At 39.7% G+C, this 20,196-nt stretch overlaps 1 pseudogene; it reads right to left on the reverse strand.

The window, feature by feature from the left end:
* Window positions 1-16,832, reverse strand: part of LOC114025464 — a 94,051-nt pseudogene extending 77,219 nt beyond the window's left edge.
* Between the last annotated feature and the right edge of the window lie 3,364 nt (window positions 16,833-20,196).

Genomic DNA, 20,196 nt, shown 5'->3' on the forward strand with positions numbered 1-20,196 from the left:
TGCCAGAAACACCTTGGATTCATTACACATTTGATTTTTAATTAATTTTTGGTTGTTGCAGATTCAGAAACCTTTTACTGTTGCCAAATTTATCAAGACCCCCACATTCAGCACTGCACAACACCTACAAGAAAATAAGATTAAGGGGATTCAGAAAAGATGGCAGAGTAATTGAGAAAACTTATGGCTCTCCAAATTTCCTCCACAGAAAAAGACAGAATGTTGCTTCAAAGGGAATGTAGAGCAGTGGAAATAAACAAAAGTCAGGGTAAAGCAGTTGTTCTCTTAAGATAACCTAAAAAAAATGAAAAATAAAAAAAGACAACCTAAGAAGACCCCAAGAAAGACCTTAACTCCAGGCCTGAGTGAAGCACAAACACCTTCAGGCCAACTCTGAGGAATCAATAAACAACAAGCCCTATGGGCAGGTAGGGTTGGGAGGCAGCTTCAGAATTAGAAACTTTCATCTCATCAACATGTGAGGATCTGACAGCTGAGTAGAAGAAGATTGTCAAGGGACACCAAAAACAGCTTGTCCTGGGCTAGTCTGCTGCTACCATGAAGAAGTAGCTAGTATACACCTGGTGAGTGCAGTACCAGAGGGGCAGGGATGCTGCTGGCTATGGGCAAGAGAGCAGAGTCCCTGGTTTCAATTCCAGGGCAGAGAGGACAGCTGTAGTTTGCATTCACCAGAGAAACCACAGGCAGCAAGATCATTTGCAATCATTTGGCAGACATCATGAAGGGGACTCTACCTGTGGAATGGAGGAGAGGAATGGAGATGAGAGCCCAAGGTTGAGCCCCAGGGAAGACCTCAGAAAATAATAGTAAGAAGCACCTGAGGCAAGCGGCATCATTCCCCATACTTCATACTTCAAGACTACAACTTGATTACACTAATAGCTACTAAAAACAAAATTTTAAAAATGAGTAAGCAAAGGAGAAAGAACCAGACCATAGATAGCTACTATGTGGATAAAGAAGATTTGGGTTCATTTTCAAAGGAAGATAATGGAGCTAAAAAAAGTCACTCCTTTTTCAATGAGAAATGTCAAATTATTCCAAGCACAAAAAGAGTTCTTAGAAGAACTTAAAAGGGACTATAAAAATCAAATAAAAGAAATCAAGAAAAAAATAGGAAAAAAATAATAGCCACCCAAGAAAATCAAGAAAACTATGAAAAGAAAGCCAACCAACTTGAAATAGAGAATCAAAATCTTAAGGAATCAAATAATCCCTTGAAAATTAGACATGGCCAAAGGGAAACTAATGACATTCTAAGACACTAAGAACTAACAACATAAAATCAAAGAATGAAAAATAGAGGAGAATATTCCTTATTCTCATCAGCAAAACAACAATTTTTCTGCCTCCCTCCCTTTCCCTCTTCTGAAGATAGTAGGCAATTTCATATAGTTTATACATGTGCTATCATGTAAAATACATTTCCATATTGGTCACTGTTGTGAAAAAAGAAACAGGTCAAAAGAAAAAAAACACAACAAAGAATAAAGTAAATTTAAAAAATTATGCTTCAATCTGCATTCAAAGTCAATGGATAGCATTTTCTTTCATGAGTCCTTTTTACTTGTCTGGGATCATTGTGTTGCTGAGAAGTGCTGAGTCATTCATAGTTGATCACCATACTATGTTGCTGTTACTGTGTACAATGTTTTCCTGGTTCTGCTCATTTCACTTTGCATCAGTTAGTACAAGTCTTTAGAGGTTTTTCTGAAAGCTGCCTGCTCATCATTTCTTATTGCAAAATAGTATTCCATTACATTCATACACAACTGCTTGTTTAGTCATTCCCCAATTGATAGGCATCCCCTCCATTATCAATATTTTGCCAACACAAAGAGGGCTGCTATAAATATTTTTGCACATGTTGGTCTTTTCCCCCCTTTTTTCATGATCTCTTTGGGATACAGACCTAGCAGTAGTATTGCTAGATCAAAGGGTATACACAGTTTGGTTGCCCTTTGGGCATGGTTCCAAATTGTTCTCCAGAATGGTTGTATCAGTTCACAATTCCACCAACAGTGAATTAGTGTCTCAATTTCCTTACATCCTTGCTAATATTTATCATTTTCCTTTTTTGTCACATCAGCTGATCTGTTTGGGATGAGGTGACATTTCAGAGTTGTTTTAATTTACATTTCTCTAATCAAAAATGATTTAGAAAACTTCTTCATATGCCTATAGATAGCTTTGAATTTTTCATCTGAAAACTACCTGTTCATATCTTTTGACCATCTCTCAATTGGGGAATGGCTTGTATTCTCATAAATTTGACTCAGTTCCATATATGTTTGAGAAATAAGGCTTTCATCAGAGACACTTGCTGTAAAGATTATTTCCCAGATTTTTGCTTTCCTTCTATTCTTGGTTGTGTTGGTTTTGTCTGTACAAAAGCTTTTCAATTTAATGTGATCAAAATTATTCTACATTTTGTAATGCTCTCTAACTCTTGCTTGGTTATAAATTTTTCCCTTCCCCACAGATCTGACAGGTAGACCATTCCTTGCTCTTCTAATTTGATTTATACATTGTCTATTATATCTTTTAGCAAGATGTAGTTTCCTTGCTTATCTCTTTTAATTATATAATTTTACTTTTACTTTTTCTAAGATCAGCATTGCTGCCTCTGCTTTTTTTACTTCAGTTGAACCATAATAGATCCTGCTCCAGCCCCTTACCTTTACTCTCTGTGTGTCTCTCTGCTTCGAGTGTGTTTCTTGTAAGCAACCTATTGTAGGAGTCTGGTTTTTGATCCACTCTGCTATCCACTTCCATTTTATGGAAGAGTTCATCCCACTCACATTAATAGCTATGATTACTACCTATGTATTTCCCTCCATCTTATTCTTTCTCCTGTTTATCCTCTCTCTTCTTTCACTCTTTCCCACCTCACCAGTGTTTTTCTTCTATCTACCACCTCCCCTGATCTGAACTCCCCTGTGTCAGTCCTCACCCTCCTCTTTACTTAATCTCTTCCCTTTCTACTTCCTCAGGTAAGATAGATTTCTATATTCAACTGATTGTGTATATTATTCCCTCATTGAGCCAATACTAATGACAGTAAGGTTCATTTGATGCCTGTTTTATAATGACCATTTTTTCCCTTGATGTATTATGCTTAAATTTCCCAGGTAAGTGATTCTTGGTTGTACCACTAGTTCCTTTGCCTTCCAGAATATCATGGTTCCATGACCTAAAATCTTTAATGTTGCAGCTGCCAAGTCTTGTATAATCCTGATTGTGACTTCCTGATATTTGAACTTGTAGTATTTTTTTCTTGACCTGATAGTTCTAAAATTTGACTATAATGTTCCTTAGAGTTTTTATTTTGGTATCTCTTTACTGAGGGGACTCGTGGATTCTTTTAATGCCTATTTTGCCCTCTGGTTCCAGGATATCAGAGCAGTTTTTTCTTGAAAATTTCTTGAAAGATGCTATCCACCTCCTCCTTTTGATTATGGCTTTCAGGTAGTCCAATAATTCTGATATTGTCTCTCCTAGATCTATTTTCCAGGTCAGTTGTTTTTCCCATGAGGTGTTTTACATTTTCTTCATTTTTTTTCATTCTTTAGTATTCATATTATTGATTTTCAATGTCTCATAAAGTCATTAGCTTCCACTTGCCCAATTCTAACTTTTAAGATATTGTTTTCCTCCATAAGTTTTTGTACTTTCTTCACTATTTGGTCAATTGTATTCTTTAGGGAGTTATTTTCTTCAGTAGATTTTTGTATATCCTTTTCCATTTAGCCCATTCTACTTTTTAAGCAGTTTTCCAACCTGTTGACTCTTTTTTCATAATTCTCTTGCATCACTCATATTTCTTTTCCCAATCTTTCTTCCACCTCTCTTATATGATTTTAAGCTCCTTTTTGAGCTCTTCCATGAGTTCATTCTGGGCTTGAGACCATTTCCCATTTTTCTTTGGTGTTTTTTCCCATAGGCGTTTTGACATTTTTGTCCTCTTCTGAGTTGGTCTTCCCTACCACCATAAAAACTTTCTGTGGTCAGATTCTTTTTTTGTTGTTTTTTGCTCATCTTTTTTTTTTTTTGCCATTTTTCCTTTCTTTTAAATTTGAGTTCTGCTTCCAGGGTAGAAGAGGCACTGTCTCAGACTTCCTGTGCTAGTGGCTGCAGGCCCTGCCTATTTACCTGGTGCTGCATTGTGAGGCCCACAGGGGGACCCTCTTGTCTGGTCCTGCACTGAGGGGCTGTGGTGGGGATTGGCTGGCATTGCTGGAGGCTGTAGGGGTCTAGTGCTGAGCTGGAGTTTTAGTGGTGGTGTCTGACATGTGCTGAGGCCTGGTGAGGTGTTTCTGTGTTTCCCCAGGGCTACACTGAAGCACATGGAGGTCTGGCCTCTGTAGGCTGCCTGTTTGTCCAGCCCTACTCTGAAGTTTGGTGGGCAGTGCTGGTTGGCAGCTGTCTGTTTACTTAGGTACCAATAGAGTTGTTTGCCTGTTTGCCTGGGGCTGTGCTGAAGCATATGGATGTCTGGCCTCTGGAGGATACCTGTTTGCCTGGAGCTATGTTGAAGCATGTGGTGGATGTTGGGGCTGGAGTCTGCTGGTTCCCCTGGCTATGCTAAGTCAGGTAAGGGGTTCTGGTATTGGTGTTTGCCTGCTCTACCACACTGGGGCTCAAGATTTCCCACTGGTTTGCTGAATTGGGGCTTGCTGCTGGCTTGCTAGATTGCTTCCTGTCCTAGACAGTGCTCCCCTTCCACTTGAGTGAGGCAAACCTTTCTTGCCAATCCTCCAAGTTTCTTGTACTAAAAAAAATTGTTTCACCCTATCTTTTTGCTGGTTCTGCTGTTCCAGGACCTATTCTGGGTCTCTATTTTATGGTTGTTTGGAGGTGAGTATGGGAGAGTTACAGTGATTTACTGGTTACTCCACCATCTTGGGTCCCAGAAGTCAACAGCCATTTTGATTATTTTAAATTTAAATGTTCTTATATAAATAAAACCTACATAGCCTAGAATAGAAGGGATGCAGAAAACTGAGTAAAATCTTGCACAGACAATCTCTCAGATAGCATGTGATTGGGTTGGAATATTGCTGTGTTTTAGGAAATGATGATTTAGCTACAGGAAATGGTTGATTTAGAAAAAAACATGGAAAGACTTGGACTTATGAAGGAAGGTGCTATCCACTTTCAGTGAAACAGGTGACAAGTGAGAATAAGCATAGTACAGTCTTACATACATGTGTGTAATTGCATATATGTGTATGTTTGTAGATATCTATGTGTTTGGAGGTGTATATATATGTTATATATAATGTGTGTATATAAGTATATATATATACACATATGTGTATGTGTAGGTGTGTGTGTGTGTGTGTGTGTGTGTGTGTGCATTCTGTACTTTATTGTAGCCTTCTATGGGAGAGGGGAGGGGAAAATAAAGCAAAAAGTGCACAGCAAATACCAAAAGAAAACCTACAAGAAAGCAAAGTCTTGAAATGGAAATTTATTGTTTTAGATTGAATCTTCTCTTATGTCCTGCCGTGTACATGACAATGTTTTTATTTTCTTTTCTCATTTTGTATTTAATTTTAAAATTAACTTAAAAACTTCCAAAAAATAAAGAAGGCCAAATGACCAACAACAAAATGCTGCTTCTTTGGATACATAAAGAACATACGCATATATTTGTGTGCACATACATGCATGTGTATATATGTGTGCTTACATATTACATATGTACATATATATATAATCTCCAGTAAATATTATATGCTGTCAGTCATAATTCAATCTAAATGTCAAGAGGTTTTTTTTCAGGATTTTGCTCTCCCTGCACCTGGTACAATAAAGGACAAGTGCAAGTTATACATTTTTAACCCTAGGTGATCAATTAAAAATAGGAGCTCACTTTCTAAGATTACTACTATCATCTAATGTTGATTCTGCACTAATGAGCTCCTGAGGATAGAGCTGCCATCCTTTCCAACATAAATTACTTATAGATACACAAGTTTTAATTAAGCAGGATCTCATAGAATTTCATTAGTACATTATTTGGGTAAGCTCAGGAAGAAAAGATTGAAAAATTATCCCTTTGCTGGCTTGGTGTTCTAAAGAATATAGTCAGTCAACATTCAACAAGCATTCAAGTGCCTAATATGTGGGCACTTACAATTATATTCCCTCATTATCAAATGAGGTAATAATTATAAAGAGCTTAGCATAGTGTCAGGTACATAGTAAACAATACACAAATGGTAGTAGTAGTGGTAGTAGTCATAGTAGTAATAGTAGTAGTAGTAGTAGTAGTAGTAATAGTAGCAGTAGTAGTAGTAGTCATCATCATCATTGTCATCATCATCATCATAGCAGTAGTATGTGCCAGGCACTGTCACTAAGCAATGAAGATACAAAGAAAGGTAAAAGATAGTCCCTGCTTTCAAGGAGCTTGCTGTTTAAGTCTCTGTTCCCCTATAAAAACCAAGATAGACAAAAAGGTTATGTGAAAAAAGAAAGGGATATGTGCAGCATTCCACATTACTCCTAGGTATATTGTAGCTGTTTGGAGATAATCATTTATGCAACTCAATACCCAAATTCCCAGCTAATAGATTATTCTATTACTAGATCATATTTGAGACAAACACAATAGCAAAAACATTTAATTTAGAAATGAAACAGCATAAATAATAAGAAAATGAACTCATAAGATATGCTCTGCACCCATAATAAAAAAGGCTTGATTTCTTACATCTCCAGGGGAATTACTATACTAGAATTCTCTTTTAATCCATCTAACTCTCCAGTTTAGTGAGAAAGCACAGTCATTCTGCAACTCACAATCCCAAATTGGGAGGCTTCAAGCATGGTATCAAGTCTTCCCTGGGAATCTTTCCAGGCTGGCTGTACTCTGGCTGAAAGCTCTTGCCTTGACTCTAGGGTCATTCAGACATAATACCAGGAATGAGGGTACCATAAACATATAATTTTGTGGTCATTTTGTCTTGTGTCTTCTGCCACCACCCTTATTCCCATGCTGCTGCCTGAATTTCTTCTTCCTTCCCTTCCTGTTTGACATTTCAAACTAGATGTCCCATAGACATCTCAAATTCCTCATGTACAAAACAATATTCATTATATTTTCCCCAAAATCCACTTCTTTACCAAACTTCCCTATTTCTGTGAAGGACACCACCATTCTTCCAATATCCCAAGTTTAAAACCTTGGTACTATCCATTGTATATTGCACTCCATCTCTTATCTGTATGTCCTTGAATTAGCAGTCCTTCATGCCTCTGATGCACCTTCTCTTCATCTCTGCCTCACAGAATTCCTCTCTTCCTTTAAGATATAGGACCTTCCAGATGTAGCCTTTCCTGATCCCTCCCCCAACTTCTAATACCATCCCTATCTAGTTATTTTGCATCTAATTACTTTGTATTGTATGCACTGTATATGCATATGTATTTAGATGCATACATAGATATAGCCATAGCTTAGGTAATGATAAAAATAGAGATAGTAATAGAATAAATTGATAGAGAGATAGAGAAGAGTCATATATAACTGAAATGACTGAACAACAACAAAAATGGGGATAATAATGGCAACTACCTCTCAAGGTTTTTTCTGTGGATAAATGGGACAATTGGAAAGCATAGTGCAAACAGTGAAGTACTAATGATGGCTACTCTTTCCACTCATTATCAATGAATAACAGAAATCATTATTCAGTCTCCAGATTTTGGCAGCACATTACATAGATCCACCTTCTGACTTCTGCTTACCTTCATCATTCTGCCACTCTCCTCTAAACAAGCAGACCTACCTAGCTATAACACATCTCCCTAAAATGATTATTCCTCACCACACAGTCTGATATACATTAGGAAGCATTTTCAGATCAATATGTTCCTGTTGAGAACAGGGCCCTTGTTACAAATGATCATTTCTTCAGTAGAAACCAAAGGAACCCTTATGCTATTGCTGGGTAAAATAAGAAATAACTACAGTATTAAAACAGTATCTGATATATGACCTAGACATGAAAGCCTGAATCCACAGGAAAATGGAAGAATGGGAGGGCAGGGGAGCTTTAATAGATATCTAAATTGAATCAGCATTACCATTCAATGTAATACATTTAAGGATTTTTATCTATTGTCTTTTTTATTTTGTTTTGTTTTGTTTTTTAAAGCCAAAGAGATGCAGCCTGCATACCTTAAATCAGACTTATGAAAAGGGTTTGGGTATTTTCCATTTCACAGAGACACATAACATATCCTACTTTTCAATTTGTTGTCAGAGTGCACAACTAAATCCCTGAATGAAAGCCTTGTAGTCTATTGGGGACCAGATACTAAGTGATTATAGATAACATGGAGATGAAAAACATTATTTTGTCCAACAACCAGAGAAGTAAATAAAATTCTGATCCATCTAGTTCCCGATCTTCAGTTTAAAAGTTAGAGTAGCAAAGGTTGTTAGGGTGAGTAATGTCCAAAAAGTAACAAGTGTAAATACCTGTTTTGTTTTGTTTTGTTTTAAATGAAGTTTAGCAGCATAGGGAGAACATTTCTTGGAAAACAACAACCTTGTGCTTTAAAAAATAGTTTCCATGAAAATGAGACCAAAAAGGAATACAAAATAAAGGCAGTCCATAGAAATATTTTAAGCCTACTACCTAAAGGAGGAAGAATAACAATAACATTGATGATGAGGGTGTTGATCAGGATGATAACATTTTCATTAGCACTTCACGGTTTGCACTATGCTTTCCAATTGTCCCACTTATCCTCAGAAAAACCTTGAGAGGTAGTTGCCATTATTATCACCATTTTTGTTGTTGTTCAGCCATTTCAGTTATATCTGACTGTTCTGTGACCGCATTTGGGGTTTTCTTGGCAAAGATACTGGAATAGCTTGCTATTTCCTTCTCTAGCTCTTTTTACAGAAGAGGAACTGAAGCAAACAGAGTTAAGTGACTTGCCAAGGTCACACAGCTAGTAAGTGTCTGAGACCAGATTTGAACTCAGGAAAAGTCTTTTTGACTTCAAGCCAGACACTCTATCCATTGCACCGCCTCACTGACCTTAACCCCTTTTTACCAATGAGTAAACTGAAGCAGACAGAGATTAAATAACTTGCCAATGACCACACAGCTTGGAAGTGTCTATAGCCAAGTTTGAACTCATGGTTGCTGATTCCAGGTCCAATACTCTATTCATTGCACTACTTGGCTGCTTCTACTAGATGGCCTCTGAGGTCTCTTCCAACTCCAACACTGTGATCCTATGACCATGTGATCCTAAAGCACCTCCATTCTGATAACATATCTTTTATATCCTAATTTTATTTAAACTTGGAGCACATAATGGACTACTACTTTTATCAGCTACATCAATTCTCCCCATCCCCATTACAGAAGGGGCTGTCTATGAAACATCAGCCATGACCAGAAAAGATGAAATAAAGACATCATTAAAGTCCTCTTTGAACATGTAAGACCATATATCAATCTTCACTAGTCATTCAACAAATATTTAATAAGTGTTACTACTTGCCAGGCACTTCGTTGAGTTATAAGGGCATGTATTGTCCTAGACAGCTTCCTGCCACAGTGACTAGAGCGCTGGGCAAGGAGTTAAAAAGGACTTGAGTTTGAATCCTACCACAGACACTCATCTGCTGTGGGACTGAGAGAAAGTCACTTTTTAGAGACTTTTAGCCTCCATTTTCTCATGTATTAAACACTGGAAATAGCCCCCCAATGTAGACCACTGTAACATGAGTTTGTATGTATAAAGTGTTTTTCAGACCTTAAAGTCCCTCAAAAATATTGTCTGGTAGGTCAGACTATATGAACTTGTTCTGCAAGGTTAGTGACACTCAGGAAGAAAGGAATATATATAAATACACACACATACACACACACACACACACACACACACACACATATATTTCTCCCTTTTATCTTAGTTCATGTATAAAGGGTGAGCCCATGAGAAGGTGAGGTCTTTTTGATTGGGCTCTATTATTCCTTTAAGGAGATATGAGAGTCCCTTGTCCAGGTGCTTTCTTTGCTCTGGCCTTGAGATGTCTCTTTAATAAGGTGTGAATTCCTCTCTTTCTGGATGTCAAGCACCTTACAAAAGAAGGTCATGGGTACTTGTTACCCAATTAACACCTCATTACTGATGAAAATATCACAACTATATACTCTTGGATTTGGTCTTTTTTAAAAGGAGAACAGAAATGGGGACAATTGAAGTTGAAGAACTTCTGAACAGAGATAATACAGTGGAAAATATAAAGACTCTGGTATGCTGGAGGGATGCTTCTATAGAGGCCTAGCACCACATTGCCATGCTCCCTCCTGGGAACCATGTGCATCAGAGAATCATGTTGTTGTTTGTCCTTCCTTTTAGAAGAAGACCAATGACATCATGGGACGATGCCTTAACTCATGCATGAATTGTATTTAATTGAGGCAGATTTGCACAGCTTCACTCTATTTTCCCGAGTCAATGAAGTTCAGTGGCAAGACAAAAGTCAAGATGGGTGACCCAAGAAGCAGTGGATGACTTCAGCATCTTCCACATCTGAACAAGCTCTAAGGATTCCACAGCACTTGTTTCAGCTGCCTTCATGGCTGTTGGAACAAATTATTCTCATCTGCCCATTCCACCGGGGGAAATCTTTATATGTTTGGGGTAGAAACCCTCCAAACTCACCAATGGGTCTGAGGCCTGTCAGTTACGGTTACTCTCAATATGGTTTAGCCTATCTACCAATATGGTTCACAGGAGTGTAGCTACTTTGAATTCTAGATCTTCTTGGAGCCACAGGTGAAAGTTGACAACCAGGCAGACACCAAAGGTGGATTTGCAACCCCGAAAAGGGTCCAGCAAGCCTTCACACCAAAGATGCTAGCCTTCCTGAACACCCCATTAGAGAATGATATGATCTAAGGAGAGGAAGAATCATGGCACCCCAGTGATAGTAGCAAATGCAGCCCTACCTGGAGTAGCAAGAAGTACTGAGTCAAGCCAAGACCTACTTACATTGGAGTAGCAAAGGAAAAGTTACAGAAGAGTTCCAGACTTGTAGACTAATTCTGTCTCCAAGGTTCCTTGGACCCAGATGAGTAGTTTTTGGGCCATTTGGAAGAGCTCCTGGGTCAAGTAGTGTAGTTCCTAGACCAAGCAAAAGCCAGGAACAAGGAGCATGGAGGAACTGAGCAATGACAAAAAGGAGAAAAACCAGAGCTTGCCCTTTACTGATACTGAAAGAATATGCACTGTGCAGGATGATGGGTCAATTCTCCAGCAACTCTAATTTTTTTTCCCTTGTGTCTAGACTTCAACTCCGGGGCACTACTTTAAGTATAGAGGACCATGGAGGCTCCTATAGAATGTTGGGATCACCATAGAGTGAAAGAGAGTGTTCTCTTTTTAATTTTTATTTTTCATAGTTCCTCTACAAGTCTTTTCATTTTCTCTTAGGTTAAATAAAATCTGACCTATGATAGGTGTTCAAGAATATTCTTTAGTGCTATTCTTTAAAATATTTGTTCTCTCAAATATTCTCTATTTTTTATATACTGATCCTTTCTCAAAGAATGTGCTTTAATTTCTAATTCTGTTTCATTTATAAATACAGTATAACCCCTTTAGGGCAACAATATTGATCTTCCAAGGGGGAAAAAGCTGCATCTTGCTATTTTTGAATCTAAAAATATCATTTCTGGCTACCTAGCTTTAATTTTATGATTACTCAGCTTTGACTTGATATATTAGCAAATGCAGAATGTTTTAGTATTAAAAATCTAAGCAAAGGAGTTAAGGCCTAGGATTTAACTTCTCAATTTCCTCACCTCAAAATCATTCAATAACCCCAGTCTCCAGCTATCTCACAGGACAGAGAATTCATAATAATGCCTACCCCTGGCATCATCACTACAGAGTCTCAATGAGTAATCTTGTTTCTTCATTGTTGTGTCTTGTTCTAACATAATTGATCCCTCCATAGGTAGAAGTAGCTGGATGGTGTTTTTCATGTATGAGAAAAAAGGAAACAGATAATGCCTATGGTTTTAAAAGTATTGGACAGTTCACACATTGGCTTTGTAAGGTGGAAAGGAAGCTATCCAAAGTCTATAAAAATACAACAGGATTTCTTCCTATGAGAATACAAGACTGTACTACATCCATGTTTTATGAATATAATTGAATATTATTGTACAATAACAAATGACTAATGTGAGAAATTCATAGAAATGTAGGAAGATTTATATAAAGTGATTCAAAATGAAGAATATAGAACCAATAGAATATATACAACTACAATAATGTAAACCATAACACTAAAAATCATTTGAATTCCAATAATTGCAATGAACAATCTCTGCCCTAAAGAACTGATAAGGAAAACATTCTTTTTTTCTCCTCTCATTAAAGAGGATCTTCTGGGGTGAGGGGCCCCAGACATTAGCTTTCAAACCACAACATGTGGATAGCCCACTCAACCCCATTTATTTGATGCATAAGGCTAGCCCTGATGATACTAATAGCAACTATTCAAACCTTTGAAAAATAAAAATCATCTCCTTTATGAACCAGGGAGTGATTGACGCTTGTTAATCCAAGGTACATACACTGTATTAACTAAGAATTTAAGTATTAACCCAGAAGAACCCTAGCATTACCTTAACAAACTTTTCTTCAATTTCATTCCTTTCCCCCAACTATTAAAAAAAATATATTAGCTTACTTTCCTAATCAAGCATTCGCTTTAAAAGTGTGCTTCTTTGACCAGTAATTTACTTTTAAGTCTCATGCAGAAAAGAAAGGAAAAAACAAAGTTTCACTTGGACAGCTTCAATGCTTCCTTCAATGATTCTGCTTGAGATTTACAATGATTTTATGTTCTATATGCCACCAAGAGGTGACATGAGGTCTCAATGAGGTTTACAAAAATAAACAATTAACAGGTTACCTGCCTGCAGGACTGGTGACAATGGGAAAAGGCTACCTTTCTGTTTCAGATGTGTTTGGCAGTTAGGGTTGCTAGCGCAAATCATAACTGTGCAAACAGGCAAGGTTTTGCTCCAATATCCCCTTTCCCTCTTACTGATTTTGTGTCCACATTCCTACAGAGCTTTGTGCTTAGCAAGCTAGTTGAAAAGCGGTTAATGTTTACATTTAGGAGAGTCTGAACCTTACAGAAGATTCTCAAATAAATATTGTATTATCCCAAAGAATGAATCTTTAGTGTCAAAAGTCATGTGACCCTGAAACAAGTGAATGTTGAGAAGTGAGAATGTGGAAAGGTGGAATGCCCTGTGATATGAGAATATGGTCCTTGCAAAATACGGTACAGTTATCATCAAATCACAGACTTCTCCAAAGTAGACTTGAATTTCCACCTTGAGGGGAACAGGAGAACAGTCATAACCGGGCACTTATTTCTTCACTGATCTGTAAGAAGGATATTGAGCTGGAATTATATCTATCAGCCTCCTCAAATATTCATAGCACAGGAGTGTAAGTATGGTTCAGAAGGAAAACCACTTCCCTAGTAACTCTGAGGGGGCAGGCTAGCCCCTAACTTACATTAAACAGTTTACCTCCTTCCTACCAACAACTGGTTGCCTTGAAAAAAAAAGGCACAAATAGGTTATGCCACCCAATGGCAAGCAGAAATTGAAGAAGCTATATAATTTTTGGAGTTGTTTCCAGAGAAAATTATCTATACTACCTGAAAATTTTATTTATACATTGAAAATCTCTGTAGGAACTTACCTATCTTACATGAATCTACATATTCCTACACTGGTATAAACCCAACTTGACAAGAGTTAATAATCCTCTTTGCAAATGTAGCCTCTTTGCAAATATTTTTCAATCTCTTTACATTATATTATATATGTAAACATGTGTCCATATACATACACATACATGTGAGGGACTGTCTGATGTTGGCAACTACCAGGTGGGCACTGTGGCAAGATTGGGGTAGAATCTGGGTATTTTGGAAGTCAAGGCAGGGGCTCTGGTAGGCGGAGTCATGGTGAACTGGGATGGGCTGGGTACAGAGAAGCCCTGAGGCTGTGGGCAGTGCTATGTGAGATAAGCTGGGTGCAAGGAAGTAGCCGGAGCTTGTGCTCCTGAGGCAAGGGGCGGTGCCACGTGGGAGAGGGACAGCAGAGAACGAGTTCCCTTTGCTTAGTCCCCTCCCTATATGCAACGTCAACACCAGACACCTCCTTCCTGTGACCTTCCTGACTTCCTGGGTCCCTTTGTGTAGCACTGACCCCAGACGCCTCCTTCCTTTGTCCTTCCTGACTTCCTAGGTCACGTACTCTGTTTATGCACTAATCCCAGACACCTCCTTCCTGTATCCCATCCTAGCCTCCTACTTCACTCCCTCTCCCTTGGTGTGCTAAACTCAGACAGCCCCTTCCGGTATCTGACCCTACAATCATTGGCTAGTAAGCGGGCTGGGGAGGAGGGGCTAAGTAGGTACTTAGGAACGAGCGTGGTCAGATCACGCTCTCTTGGCTCCTGCTCTGTTGCTCTGGCCTTCCTGCTTGGCCTTGCTGTGATGGCCTCTGAATAAAGCTCTGGTGTTGGCGCCTCCCGATGGCTCGTCTCTGTGTGTTTATCCGGTTGAGGACCAAAGACTGATGAGTGAGTATGACTCTGGCAGCCTGCTCCTTATAGGAGGAGTGTTCGGCGCTGCCGGCATAAGGTCAGCGCGGCCTATACACATACACATACATATATATATATATATACACACACATATATATCCCTATATTTTTCTTTCTCTCTTTTCCTCTCCCTGGATTAAATATCAGGACTATATATGCCTTTCAAAAGGAATTTGGCAGAATGTTTTTTTCTCTATCTGCACAATTTAAGTAATATTAGAATTAATTATTCTTTGAATGTTTGATAAAATTTATTTGCAAATCCATCTAGGTTTGGAATTTTTCTTCCTTTTGGAGTTAGTTTATGGCATATATATAATCTGAGATCTCTATTCTTTATTTGATTTTGTTGATATACATTTCCTCAACCACAAAAGAAATGTTTAAAACACAAAGAGCCTATAAGAGTACTATAACAAATTCTTAAAATGGCCCAGCTCCAATAGAAATGTTTTAATTAACCCTCACAGTCTTTTTTAAAGCTCCTTTTACAACTTTTTAAAATTGAAAAACTCCTTTTTCAACTCAATTTTTGTTTCCAATTTTATCTCTTTTTAGATATGCAGAATTCCTATTTTGTGTTTATGTTCAGGTTTAGATATTTAGGGGTGATGGGACCCCAAAATCAAGACAAGGCTTATTCCCAAATCCTCTTTTATGGAGGGAGGGACTTCCATCCCCCATGCCTGCAAAGGGTCAATCCTCTTCAATTCCAGAAGATTTGCCTTTGGGCTGTCCTTTTATCAAATTGGAAAAAAATTTAGTTTCTCTAAAGAACTTAAAAAGAAAAGGCTGGTGGGTTTTTTTTTGTAATATTGTTTGGCCTCAGTATCACCTGGAAAGTTATTAGGCATGGCCCATTTTCGGGACATTACAGCAAAATACTCTCTCAGAGTTAAAATCATGTTGTTTCAGAGAAAGAAAATGGGTGGAGATTCCCTATATAATGACTTTTGTGGAACTTTCTCATGACCCCATTCTCAGAAAAGATTGTAAGATGTTCATAGGTAGAGCTGCCCTACAAATGGGGAATGGGGTTCAACTAGACTTTTTGAATGATCCTCAGCTCCTATCCCCACCCTATTCTCCCCTGGCCTCTCCTGCTGCTCCCCATTCTCCCTAGACCCCTCCTTATGCTCCTCATTCTTCCCCAACTTCCCCTGCTGCTCCCCATTCTCCCTTGAGCCCTCCTGCCACTTCCCATTCCTTCCATTCCCCCCCCCCATTTCCCATGTACCCCTCTCCTTGCCCACCCCTGCTTTCCTTTGCAATTTGATGATAATTGTACTATATTTTGTAAGGACCATATTCCCATATCACAGGTCATTCCACCTTTCCTTCTGTTTTCCTCTAGCCCACCCCTCCTTCATTTCCTGCCTCATTCACCTTCCATGTCTCCTACCCTGCATTTCTTCCTCAGGCCTCTGCCCCAGAGATGACTCTTACTCAAGCCTTGAGCAAGATCCTCACCTCAGCACTTCCTCCCCTGGCCTCTCCTCCTGACGCAAGGACCACCACTGAGGGAAGGAACTCCAAGTGCCCAGCTCAACCCCTGCTTGGCTAAACAGGGGTGTAGCTCTTCACATTTTGTTTCTTCAGGTCAATCCTTCCAGCCTCCCCCCAGCATGAAGGCTACAGACAGAGAGGCACCAGAAAGCCAAAAGAAGCTGGTGGAGACCCAACATACACACATATAAATATAAAAAAGGAGAAAGGGGGGAAAGCACCAGTAATATTGCCTGCTCCTTGATTCATCCATCTGTCCGGCCAGTGGGCAAAGGGCCAGCATGGTTTCCCACTCACCCAAGTATGCTTGTGCACACTCATAGGGGCAAGGGTTGCAAATAGAACCAGCTCCCAGCGCCCATGAGCAGGGCCCAGCCTCTTCAGGGGGGATCCTGCTAGCCGCAGGCTCACTACCACTGTCCAGGGCCCCAGGCTCAGGGCTCAGCCTCCCTTCTCCACAGTAATGTGTGACAGAAGGACCAAGGAAGGGAATGGGGCCTAGGAGGAAGAGCTAGTTCATTTGGTTTTTACAACTTCAGTTTTCAAAACACTACTTTGAGTTCCATGGATGTTTGGGGGCTCAGGACCCTGGAGTGCTCCTGCTTCACAAGCTGGGTCCATGTGCACCCCCTCCCTTATTCCATGATGGCCCAGTAGAGCACAGGCTCAATACAATCTTCACGGTATTGGGAGTTGATCACTCGCTGCTGCTTCTTTTCCTGTCTGATGTCCTTCTCTATGAAGATCTCTGTGAAGCGCATTTCTGAGGCCACCGACAGCCAGGACCTGACTCTCTTAGGGAGCTCCTAATCCAGCATGTAAACATCATCTCTCTTCACCATGAGTTGGGAGCAATCTTGTAACTCTACCTGGTATATCTGGATGGGATGGGAAGCCTGGCTTTCTGGTATCTCCTCCTCTAACCCCTCCCCCTTCTCCAGTGCCAGCTGATTTTTTCCCCTTGCCAGCTGGATCCCCCAGCTTTGCAGTCCAGTCCAATTCAGCCAGCATTCCGCAGTCCCTTGCTCACAAGAAGCGGGACTTCCTATCTCTCTCTCCACCAAGCCCTGTTCCCACGGTGCCTTCAGAGCTTTTTCCCCTAAGGGAAGTTCCTGCCTCACCTAATGGGACAATTAGGGTATATGTTCCATTCTCCATTTCAGACCTCATTCAGGTTAAAGAGAAACTGAAGCAATACTTAGAACATCCCACTAAGTTTACTAAAGGCTACAGGGACGTGTCCCTAGAGATTTCTTGGGGTGATTTGCATATCTTCTTCTCTACCTGTTGTACCACTGAGAAGAGGAGAATCTGGTAACAAGACGAAAAATTTGGGGATCATTTGGCTAGCAGTGACCCCACAAAATATCCCCCAGGAACAGCTGCTATTCCCGTTAGTGACCAGGGATGAAATTATCAGAAGAGTAAGGATAGGGGAAAGAGAGACCACATGGTAATTTGCCTGTTAGAAGGCCTAGGAACTGCATTTTGAAAGCAAGTACATTTTCAAAAAATTAAGGAAATTACTCAGGAAGAAAAGGAAAATCCTGCCTTTTTCCAAGACCAGCTAGTAGAAACTATAAAGAAGTGCACAAATTTAGATCCTGACTCTATAGAAGGGGCAGCAATCCTTAGCATGTATTTTATTAATCAGTCTGCCCCAGATATTAGGAGGAAACTGCAGAAATTTGCAATGGGACCCCAAACACCCCAGGCCCAATTATGAGAGATGGCTTTTGGAGTCTTTAAGAACAGAGACCTAGTTGCAGCATAGGAGAGAGAATACAAGGGAAGAGCTAGAGATAGAGAACATGCTCAATTCCTGGCCACTGCCATGGCCAGGAAAAGACCCAAGAGTGCTCCTGGCAACTCTGGCAGTGGGGAAACCTACTTTCAATGCCACAAGAAGGGCCACTAGTCCAAGGAATAGCCCTCTAGGGTGCCCCCCCTCGAGGAAGCCCCCAGGACCTACATCTCCAGAACAGGGACATTGGAGGAAAGATTGTCCCTGAGGTTGGAAAAGTGGTAGAGCCACCCCCCAGTACCCTGTCCTCCAGTCTTCTCAAGACTAGGAATGAAGGGGAAGCCTGGGGCTTGGCAGTGCTCCCACTTTCTCCATCTCTCTCCCTAAGCCCTGGGCAAAATTTGAGGCCAAAGGTAAGGTTACTCACTTTATCATGGCTACATTCTCTGTTTTAACCAATTACTCTGGCCTTACACACCCCTTGACCCATCTGGTCATGGGCATTGAAGGGAAACTAAGGGATGTCCCCAGACATACCCCTTCCCCTGCCTATTTGAGGATCTGTTGTTTGAACACTCCTTCCTTATGCTCTCCTCTTGCCCTGCCCACTTGTTGGGAAGGGACCTGATGGTGAAATTGGGGAGCCAATTTTCTCTAGTTAAGCCTCCCATTTCCCTTTTCCCCCTGTTCACTAGACCTCCTCATGTTCCCTCAGAAGTGTGAGAGACAGTTGAGCCAATTGTTTGAGATCAGGAAATTCCTGGGTGAGCTACTCATGCCACCCCAGCCGTTGTTCACCTTTGAAATTCTAATGCATTCCCCCATCTCAGTCAATATCCAATTAAGGCCAAGGCCTGGGAGTGACTACAACCATTGATTGAAAAATTCCTTAAGTATAAAATCCTTGTCCCTTGTCAATCCCCATGTAACACTCCTATCCTTTTCATAAAAAAAGCCTAATGGAGAATACCAAATGGTTCAAGATCTCAGGGCTGTTAACGAAGCTCCCAATACACCCCATAATCCCCAACCCATATACTACACTCACCCCAAACTACTTGTCCATCCCTAGATCCCTCCCATAGTCTTTCTATATATAAAGTTCATCTTGTCTCCATTAAAGTGCTCAGATTTTTATAATCTAACCAATAGCTCACAAATGTTAAGATTCCTTAAGAGTCTGGCCAATATGGTGAATCTTTAATAAACCTTGTCTTTGGCTGAAAGAAGGCTTGGGTCAAATTCATTCAGGCAGGACCCACATGTCATGATTTTGGGGTCCCAGCACCTCTAAACCTCAACATTTATACTAAATTTTTCTATGAAATTATATCATATAAGTAGCCATCTATTCAGAGCCTGTTCAGAAAGTTAACCTCATATTTAAGGATCAACTCAGCACTGACCTTTCCATTTCAGAGTCTCACAAAGTTTCCCCAATAAAACTAAGATAACTTATTACACCCATAAAATCCTGATGCCTACTCCCTTGTGCTTAGATTGATAAATCACCATCAAGTTAGGTCAGTGTGACTCTGAAACACCAGCTCTTTGCACTATATTCCACTATTACTCTCCCACCTAGGGAAGGCACTTAGTGGAAGTGTTCCAAATGGGAATTTGGCAATCCTACATAATTTGGAGTTAAAATGTTGGGTTTGCAAACTGACTCTGCCACATGAGTGACCTCTAGAAAGTTCTTTAACCTTTCAAAACCTCAGTCCCCTCATTTGTAAAATGAGAATAATAACATTTACTCTAGATCAGTTTTCCTACTTTGCAAGGTTATAGTGAGGGAAAAAATTTGCCAACTATAAAATAAATGTGCATTATTATCATTAACTTTTAGCATAGAAGATCACACCATTATAGATTTAGAGCTGCCAGGGAATCTTGGAGGTCCCTGAATACAACCTCCTCATTTTCCAGATGATCTAACTGAAGCCCAGAGAGGCTAAATGACTTCTCTAATGTCACACAAGTAGCAAGTAACAGAATTGAAATTTGAGCCTCCAAATCCAAGTTCTTTCAAGATGATCAGTATCCTTGGCATGAAAGTTTTAAAACTACCATTCACATAGGTAATAATAATAATAATAATAATAGCTAACATTTATATGGTACCTACTATGTGTCAGACACTCAGCTAAGTTCTTTACAATTATAATTTCACTTGATACAACAACACTGGAAGGTAGAGGCTATTATTATCCCCATTTTACAGATAAGAGAACTGAGGAA

The sequence above is a fragment of the Vombatus ursinus genome, unplaced genomic scaffold (genome assembly GCF_900497805.2).
Source record: "Vombatus ursinus unplaced genomic scaffold, bare-nosed wombat genome assembly UNPS02014830.1, whole genome shotgun sequence".
NCBI lineage: Eukaryota > Metazoa > Chordata > Mammalia > Diprotodontia > Vombatidae > Vombatus > Vombatus ursinus.